General features: G+C 44.0%; 1 pseudogene; it reads right to left on the bottom strand.

Annotated features, from left to right (window-relative positions):
• Window positions 1-8,892: 8,892 nt before the first annotated feature.
• LOC101594673 lies at window positions 8,893-9,432 on the bottom strand (annotated as a pseudogene).
• Between the last annotated feature and the right edge of the window lie 339 nt (window positions 9,433-9,771).

Genomic DNA, 9,771 nt, shown 5'->3' with positions numbered 1-9,771 from the left:
GGTGGCTTAGGTTAGAAGTTGCTCCCTAAGCCATCCTGAGGTCTCTACAAGGCCCCAACCTGACTGTGAGCCTCAACAGAGAATCAGTGCACAGCAAGGTTCCCTGCTCGCTTGAGACTACTCCATCCCTGGTTTCCTACCCGGACGGTTTCCAGGTGACTGGTCACCCTGGATAGATGGGCCACCGATGACTGGGCTGACGTCAAGGGGCTTCAGCCTTTTACATAGCATTTGCATTCAAATGAAGGGCCATCTCACTTTCACAGGAACCTGTTCATTCTGCTCCCTCTTCCCAAGCTCGTGGGCCTTCAGTCTCATCTTTTTTGATTCTGTCCATCTGGTCCCACAGCATCAGTTTTGCGCTTTTGGAGGCAGGAGTTTCTGCAGTAGTTTTTGACCAGCTCCCTCCAAAATAAGATTGAAACAGAAGCGGAGTAAAGTCCTGGTTTCAACATCACGGCCTCCTTTTCACTGCTCTTCCAGAGCCTAGCCTGTACTCAGGGTCTCTTCTCTGCCCATACTCTCTGGTAAGGGATTGGCACTGGTCTATAATGGCACTGTAAAGGATTTTTCCCTGCCCCCTCTGCTCCAGGAGCGGGGGCTTTGTTTCCCAACTATATATTGAGCATCTACTGTGTGCTACGACCTGTCGCAAGCAATGGGGAATCAGTAGCGAGTAAGAGACAAAGATTACTACTCTGTCTTTCTATGACTACATTTTTATGGATGGTAGGCTGAAATTAACTGGGTGTTTAACAAATATGCACAAATCAAAGAATCAGTTAAAATTAAACAAATTAAAATCTATGAAAAAGGAAAGGGAGAAAGTGAGAGGAAGGGAAAGAAACCATGTAGATAGTGGTCTGTCTTAACTTCATGTTAATGTATTGGTTTTAAGTATCTCTTTCTGTCGCTGCCACAAAGCTGATGCACCCAAGGACCAGAATTCTTGCAGTCAAATCCATGACAGCTGCAGCAGTCTTGCAATTTTCTTTGAAAAGTTCTTGTTGAAAAGATCTGGGTTTGCCAGTAGAGGTAAATGAACCCAAGATTTTGCCTGAGGAAACAACATCACCTTCTTTTCCTCCTCTTTAATTCCACCCTCACAAGACCCACCACAATCTTTAATCTACGCTATCCCATACTCAAGGAATGTGCTCCTCCCAATGTCTAAACTAGACTGGCATTGCCATTTAGGTAATGCTTTTCTGGCTTAAGGCAACCTATTTGACATCTGAGTTTTACATCTCCCTTTTGTTTGTGGTTATGCGGGTAGAACCCAGTGCTTTGTAAGTGCTAGGAAGCACTGTACCAGTGAACTATATCCCCAGACCTTTTTCCCCTTTAAAATACAAAGCCCAGTAGGACTTAGTGAGATAATGCATACGAACTGCTTAATTTAGTGCTTGACACACAGCATAGAACCACTATATGCAATAATTTACTCAGAAAAAATTTATATAGCATCTTAGATCAGGTCTTTATCCAAAGAAGTTATCCCAAATTATTTAGCTTTTATTAACTAAAGTAGCTTTTGATAATTTCTGCTGCAGGCTTCTTTTCTTCTGTGGTAGTCTTCCATTCTGCTAAATGGTTTCTTGATAACTGCAGCCTTTCCCCTTAAGGTTTCTTTAGCTCCTTAACATCAACAACTTTTCCTTTTAAAAATATTTTTATTTATTTATTTGCAAGTAGAGAAAGAGAGAGAGAGAGAAATGTGGAAGATAGATAGAGAGACCTCCAGCCTCTGCAAATGAACTCCAGATGCATGTACCACTTTGTGCATCTGGCTTTATGTGGGTACTGGGGAATCCAATGCAGGTCATTAGGCTTTGCAGGCAAACACCTTAACCATTGAGCAATCTCTCCAGTCCCACTTTCAATAACCTTTCATTTCTTGCTCTCTGCAGCTTCTTGTCTGAAGCTCCCTTATTTATAGTTCCTTTGTCTGCAACCCTCTAGTTTCCAGCCCCTTCTCTGCACCCCCTTGTCTGTACTGTCTTTTGTCTGCAGCCCCTTTTCTATAGTCTTCTTCCCATCTTATTTGTTTCCTACTGCCACCACCAATTTCATCTGCATTTTGTGGTTTCTGATTTGGTGAAGAATGGCTTTCTAGTCATGGTCTTTGCTTATGGGATAGCTTCAACCTGATTCTTGGGTTCTTTGGTGGATTCTTCTTCAGGACTGTGATGAATCTTGGGTGATGCTTGGAAGACTCTTAGAATTTCATGCTTCTCAAGATTCTGCTGAGGTCTGTGTGTATCTTGTGCACAGATAGGTTACATTTACACTTTTTATATTTTAAAAGTTTATTTATTTTAATTTTTCTTTATATATATTAAAACCGATTGTGCTCTTTTATCCCCTCATCCCTGCTCCCATTTCCCTGGGACCCTCCTCAGTAGGGTTCACTGTGGGGTCATGCTGGCCTCACTCAGTCCTTATGGAGTAGTGGGGGAGTGTGCCTCAGGGTATTCCTACCCAGTCAGTGGCTCTTATAATCTTTCCACCCCCCTCTTCTGTAATGTTCCATGAGTCATGGCAGCCCTATTTGTAGTCTGACTTAGCATTGAGTTCTTTGGAGCCTCTGGAGTTCTGTTCAACAGATTTTTTTTTTTTTTGCTTGTTTTTGAGGTAGGGTCTCAATCTAGCCCAGGCTGACCTGGAATTCACTATGTAGTCTCAGGATTCCCTTCAACTCATGGCAATCCTCCTACCTCTGCCTCCTGAGTGCTGGGATTAAAGGTGTGAGCCACCATGCCCAGTCTTTGATAGATTTTTAAAATTTAATTGTATTTATTCATTTTATTTATTTCGGAAAGAGAGAGAGAGAATGAATAAGTATGTCAGGGTTTCCAGCCACTGCAAGCAAACTCTAGACACATGTACCACCTAGTGCATCTGGCTTATGTGGGTCCTGGGGAATTGAACCTGAGTCCTTTGGCTTTGCAGGCAAATTCCTCAACCACTAAACCATGCTTTGATAGATTTTGATTAATCACTGTGTCTGCCATCATCATTCTGTAGGTAGTTGTCAGTCTAGCAGTAAGAGCAGTGTTCATGGCACTGCTTCCACTGCAAGTTCTCCTGGGCCCTGGCAGATGTTGAAGAGGGGGCAAGTCTCATAGTGGGGAAATGGTTATCTTATTGTCTAATTGATGGATCATGGCTCACCTGTTTTCTTTGCCATCTGTAAAGTAAAGCAGATCCTCCAGCTGAGAGTGAGAGCAGTTTGGGTATGCAAGGTTATTTGAGAGATTTTTTTAATTATTATTGACAAATTCCATAATTATAGACAATAAACTATGATAATTCCTTCTCCCTCACTTTCTCCTTCACAACTCCGCTCTGCATCATATCCCCTCCCCGCTCCATCAGTCTCACTTTTATTTTGATGTCAACATATTTTCCTCCTAGTATAATGATCTTGCCAGGCACTGTGAGGTCATAAATATCCAGGCCATTTTGTGTCTGGAAGAGTATATTGTAAGCCCTACCCTTCCTTTGGCTCTTAAATTTTTTCCACCATCTCCTTTTGCAATGGATCTTGAACCTTGGAAGGTGTGATAGAGATATTTCAGTGCTGAACATGCCATGGTGCCTTTTGAGTGGTCCCAGTGGTCACTACCATCTGAAAAGAGAAGCTTCTCTAACCAAAAGTTAGAGTAGCATTAATATATGTATATGAACAGCAAGAAAAGTGTTTACCTGGCAGTTTGGTGAGCATAATATATACATTTAGTCAGATGCCAACAGTCATTACACCCCTAGGGCTCATGACTTCCCCTATCATAGGTTTTCAGTATCAGGCATATATTCCCTCCTGTGGAGTGGGCCTTCACTCCAATTAGAGAGCAGTTTGTTTCTTTCATAACAGACATGCCACTATTGCCCTCACTGGCACATTTAGCTTGGCTGGCCAAATTTAAGGCTTTCAGTTTCCACTGTTATTTGTCTCCACTGATGACTTCTGTCTCTCCAATATAGCAACATGCAGTGTAGCTTTTTCCAGCTTTCAGTCAGCTGATCTACAGGGAGGAAGTTTTCAGTTCAGCTCCAGTGAGATTTCTCAGTGATCTTGCAGCCCAAGCATGTGGAGTCTTCAGCAATATATTTGAGAGATTTTTGGTGTGCAAGCCCACTGTTCTTCTCCATAGAGTAGTAGGGGCTTCTTTCTAAAGTTTCCCACTGAGCAGGCCTCATGCCCAATCAGAGAACAGTTGGTTACCTGCAGAGGCTGTGTGATACTATTGCACAAGGGTGTACTTCTTGTCTGGCTGGTTTATTTCATACTCTGCATTCTACCCTGTTTATTCATGGTTTTGGTGACCATTTTCTTCCACCAGCTTTTGCAGGACTTTCCAATACTATGAGGGCTAGCCAGAGGAAGCTAGTTTCCCTACCAGTTCCAAAGTAGTATTTTGATATCCTGTGACCACAGCCTGTGTTGTCTTTAGCATAGGGTCATACTTTTTAGCTCTGGTAGGGAATCAGGTGTTTTGGCAATGGCCTACCTTGTTTTGGGGACCACATGAGTCTCCATGGCTCACTGTGGGGGGAACCCAACTCTGGACCTGGAAATTACTGGCCAGAGTCTATAGTTTTAAGGTTAAGCTTTTTCCACGTTATGTCCAGACTGTCCTCCCTCCCCCTTTTTGGTGGTTATATCCTGTAGAATGCAAGTCAGAATGAGGATTTCTATAGAACTGTTTCATGTTGTCTTAACTTTTGTGTAATTTCCTTCTCACCCACCCTACCTCCTATCCCTACATATTCTCCCCTCCCCTAATATTCTGCCCTCCCCTAACCTGTCAGGTAACTTCTGTCCTCTCTCCCTATTTTTTCTCTCTACTGGTATCATTCTAATTTTATGTCCATATTCCTCGTGCCGACTACAATTTACACTCATCTCTATTTGATCCCAGTTAGGAACTGCAGGTGGGAGAGTACATGTGGCATTTGTTTTTCTGTGCCTGAGTGACCTCACCTAGGATGACTTTTTTCATCCATTTTCCTGCAAATTTCATTATTTCATTTTCTCCTTACCACTGAGTAGAATTCCACTGTGTATATGTACCACATCTTCATTATCCATTCATCAATTGATGAGCATCTGATTCTAGTTCTTAATGATTATAAATAGAGCAGCAACAAACTTGTATGAGCAAGTATCTCTGTAGTGAAGAGTGGAGTTGTTACAGTATATGCTCAGGAGTGGTATATCTGTGTGTTGGTTTGATTCAGGTGTCCCCATAAATTTAGGTGTTCTGAATGCTAGGTCCCCAGCTGATGGAGATTTGGGAATTAATGCTTCCTGGAGGCAGAATATTATTGGGGGTGGGCTCATGGGTATTATAGCCAGTTTCTTCTGGCCAGTATTTGGCACACTCTCCTGTTGCTGTTGTCTACCTTATGTTGGCCAGGGATTGATGTCCACCCTTTGCTCATGCCATCGTTTTCCCCTGTCATCATGGAGCTTCCCCCTCAACCCTGAAAGCCAAAATAAACCTCTTTTTCTCCACAAACTGCTCTTGGTTGGGTGATTTCTGCCAGCAATGTGAACCTGACTGCAGCAGTAATATTGGTACCAAGAGTGGGGTTGCTGCTAGACTCTTGATAGTGTGGGTTTGGCCTTTTGGAGCTAATTTTCAAGAGGAGTGTGGAAAGATTCGAAACCTTGGCCTAAGAGACACCTTGCAGTGCTGTAAGTACAGCTTGATGTATTATTCTGGTCAGAATTGCAAGACCTGAATTCAGTAAGAACTATGGACTGTGAGATTTGGCTTATGAAGGTGAAAAGGAGCTTTGCCTGGACTGGGCTAGAAGCAGTTTTTGTGAGAGGCTTGCTGTTATGCCCATGTTGCAGAACTTGTGCAGGGTTGCATTGTGTAGAAATGGACTGTTTTGAGCAGAGGGATATAGCACAGAAAAGAAGTCTTTGGGTTCAAACTGCTTCCTGCTCAGCTGCAATTGTATGAGAGATTACAATCATTAAGATTGGGCCAACAGAAATAATGCAGTCTTTTGAAGGGGCCTGAATGCTCAAAGAGTGTCTTGTTCTTCATAGTGTGCTTTATCCTCACCCCCCAGATTAATAAATTGGCACCCTAGTTGGTATTACGGAGTATAAGAAATGCAGAAAAGAGAGGGTCATTGAATTTGCAACATTGTCTTGTGTTTTGGAAATTGCCATGGGAAGTGTGAAGCAGGTTTGCTGGATGCCTGCAAGGAGACCTGATGGAGCCATGAGGATGAACTGTGGGTTGTAGTGGAGACCCAGTGGAGAGGCCAGGACCACGAGTTGTATGCTAAGGAGAGCTGTCGTCCCCAGTGAAGTTTTCCAGGACTGTGAGTAGCCTAGCTGGAGGGGCAGAATTGTAACTTGAGAGACTTGTTGCTGGTTAGAATTATTGGACTTGGAGACTTGTCACTGGCTTGAGTTGTTGGACTTAGACCTACAGACTTTGATGTTTGTGATGTTCCTCACAGCCTCACTAGAATTGGTTACAGTTGCTCTTGAGGGAAGCAGCTTCACATCAAGTGGCATACAATCCATCTCTTCTAACAAGCAATTTGATTCTATTTCATTAAATTAGTGTCCTGCGTCTTCTTTGATTCCTTTGATTTCCTCTTTGATTTCTTCTTTGATTGTTTTGATTTGTTCTTTGACCTCTTTGAACATATTTATTTTTTTTTTAATTTTTTTTTGTTCATTATTTATTTATTTGAGAACGACAGACATAGAGAGAAAGACAGACAGAGGGAGAGAGAGAGAATGGGCACGCCAGGGCTTCCAGCCACTGCAAACGAACTCCAGACGCGTGTGCCCCCTTGTGCATCTGGCTAACGTGGGACCTGGGGAACCGAGCCTTGAACCGGGGTCCTTTGGCTTCACAGGCAAGCGCTTAACCGCTAAGCCATCTCTCCAGCCCATGAACATATTTATAATCATTCTTTTGAACTCTTTTTCAGGCATTTCCTCTAACTCTTTCTCACTGGAGGACATTTCTGATGCATTAATACTTTTAGGTGGATTTATATCGTCTTGCTTTTTAGTGTTTCTTGTGCTATAATGTATATATTTTTGCATCTTGGATTAAGTTAATGCTTGGATTTTCTAGCTAGCTGGGTATTCTTAGCTGTATCAATTGATTTGATGTAATATATTTTCAGGGTAGGAGCTTAAGGTGTTAGGTGTGGCTCTTAAGACTCTCAGAGTATCTACAAAGATGTTCTTAGGGGTTGAGTTTCCCTGCTATGAGAGTATTCAAGCAGGCTGAGTGGAATAAAATACAGGTAGATTCTAAAATTTAACTAAACACTATACACATTCAATCAAAAACAGCCCCGAGTATGTATGCAAGAGTAGTTATTATAACGACCAGATCCTCTATCAACACAGAGGTTAAGATTTCTGGTCTGTTGAGGGATCCAAGTCAGCTTGTGACCAAGTGAGACCCTTCCCTGGTGCAATCCCTGTTACCTTGGATGATTTTGGTCTCAGTCAAGTTGCTGCCTGGGTCGTCGGGCTGCTGTTCTGATTTCTGGAGCTGGGCAGTGGCTTTTCCTGTGGGGCAAACTGAGCCTGGCAAGTGTGGCCCTGCAGATCAGCACCCCTGCTGCTGGAACTGCTGCTGCTCAAGCTGCCGCTGCTGGGTCTGTAGCTGCTGCTGCTGAAGGTGCTGCTGCTGGACCCACCGCTGCTGCTGCCTCTGCTGCTGCTGTAGCTGCCACTGCTGGAGCCACCACTGCTGCTGAAGCTGCTGCTGCTGTGTCCACTGCTGCTACTGCCACTGAAGCTGCTGCTGCTGGGTCTGCCACTGCTGCCGCTCCTGGGTCTGCTGCTGCTGGGTCTGCCACTGTTGCCGCGACTGGAGCTGCTACAGCTGGGGCCACTGTTACCAGTGCCGGAGCCACTGATGTTGCTGCCGAACTCTGCTCCTGCTTGGGTCCCGCTGTTGGCTCAAGTTGGCGTGGCCAGGTCCCGGGACCTCTGCTCTGTTCGCTGGAGCTGGGCTCAGGCAGTGGGGGAGGGGAGGAAGCCACAGCTGCTCTGGTTCTCTCGCTGCTCCATGTGTTCTTCTACCTTGCGGTCTGCTCCTCCGTTGCTCACTGCTGCTCTCCCTTCACGTTTCCTGAGTTGCGGAGAGCGCCAGTGTGAGGGGAAGCTCCCGCACCTGGCTTTTCCTGTGGCTGGAGCTGAGCCTGGCGGCTTTCTGGTGAGCCACCGCCGCGGCAGTTGGCCAAGCTGCCGGAGCCGCTTTTGCCGGCCTGTGTGGGCTCTGGATGCTCTGGATCTCTTCTACTTCACCGCTGCCACTTCAATGTCCCATACACCTCACTTTTTAGTAAAAGTTTGTATTTTGCTGAATTTTTTTTGTCTTTTTTCCCCCCTGGGCTGCTTTTGTGTGGTACCTACGCTGCCATCTTAACCGGCGCAATTTGATTCTAAATGCAGAAATGTCCCACATGCCCATCAGGAGAAAGTTTCAAAATGCTTAGGTTACTTACATTAAGCAGAGTAATTCCAGGGATATTTCAGAAGACCTTTATCTTTATTATAAATGATGTAGGATCACCCATATGGATATGGCCATTTCTTGTTTTGCCATTTCCAGTTTTCATTTGCTGAAAGACATAGACCTGTTTTTACAGTTTTTCTTATGAGAGAGAGAGAGAGAGAAAGAATTGGTATGCCAGGGCCTCCAGCCACTTAAATCAAACTTCAGACATGTGCACCACCTTGTGTGCATGTGTAACCTTATGAGGTGCATCACCTTGTGTGTCTGGTTTACATGGGATCTAGAGAGCTAAACATGGGTCTTTAGGCTTTGCAGACAAGTACCTTAACCAACAAGTTATCTCTCCAGTCTGACATAGACCTTTTTTCCCCTAAATACAAAAGTTTATAATAAAGATTTTACAACTGACAAGTGGCATCATAAACCTTTTGACATCATTTCAAGCTTTAAGTTTCACAAAAGCAAAACAGTTTCCTTGGTCCTTTTGCAACCTCCAACTTTATCTTTAACCAAAGGAAGTACCAGAACTTATTCAATATGATGACCTTTAGACATGACCAGTGCTGGTAAGCCTAAAGGATCCAAGGTACAATAGATGGTGTATAACTTTTGGTCTATGTTCACTCTACTATGCCAACAATGCCAGGCTTTGGTTGGCATAAACATGGGGCCTCCTTGACACATTTCCAAAGCACCATGGCCAGAATGGTGGGTCTTGCCACCTTTAACTCTGGGAATTAGCAACACAGCTCTGCTGGTTACCATTTACATTGGTCTGATGACCTGCTAATTCGCTGACAGTAGAGGGCTGCTTATTTTATTCATGCAAGTTGATGTGAACAAAATTCACTATATCTGATTGAATTGAAGCCTTGAACACAGCTGGCAAAGTAATGTTTTTGCCCTTCATTGGCATACATGGATCTGAGAGCATGTGCATACACCTTACTGGACAGGAAGCACATGAAGATCCAAGGCCCAAGTAGATTGTCCTTCAATTGTACCCACTTCTTTCAATCTTAGGCACCAAAGAGTTTTGCTTCCAGCAGAACCCAAGTCTTCTAAGATCCAGTGAATGTTAGAATACTACAGGTCCTGAGAATGACAGCTGTGCTCTCTTCCTGGGTTATTTGGAGGTACAGAAGCCCACATTTATTCTAAGATGGTTGCCATGCACTGACACAAGCTAGCTAGCTCCCCACCAGAAACAGGCACTTTTGTGCATGTTATTTTCTCCTTGCTTCCTCCC

Source organism: Jaculus jaculus, chromosome X, assembly GCF_020740685.1.
Source record: "Jaculus jaculus isolate mJacJac1 chromosome X, mJacJac1.mat.Y.cur, whole genome shotgun sequence".
Classification (NCBI taxonomy): Eukaryota; Metazoa; Chordata; class Mammalia; order Rodentia; family Dipodidae; genus Jaculus; species Jaculus jaculus.
The sequence above is the reverse complement of the archived record's forward strand: the minus strand, read 5'-3'. Positions and strand labels throughout refer to the sequence as shown.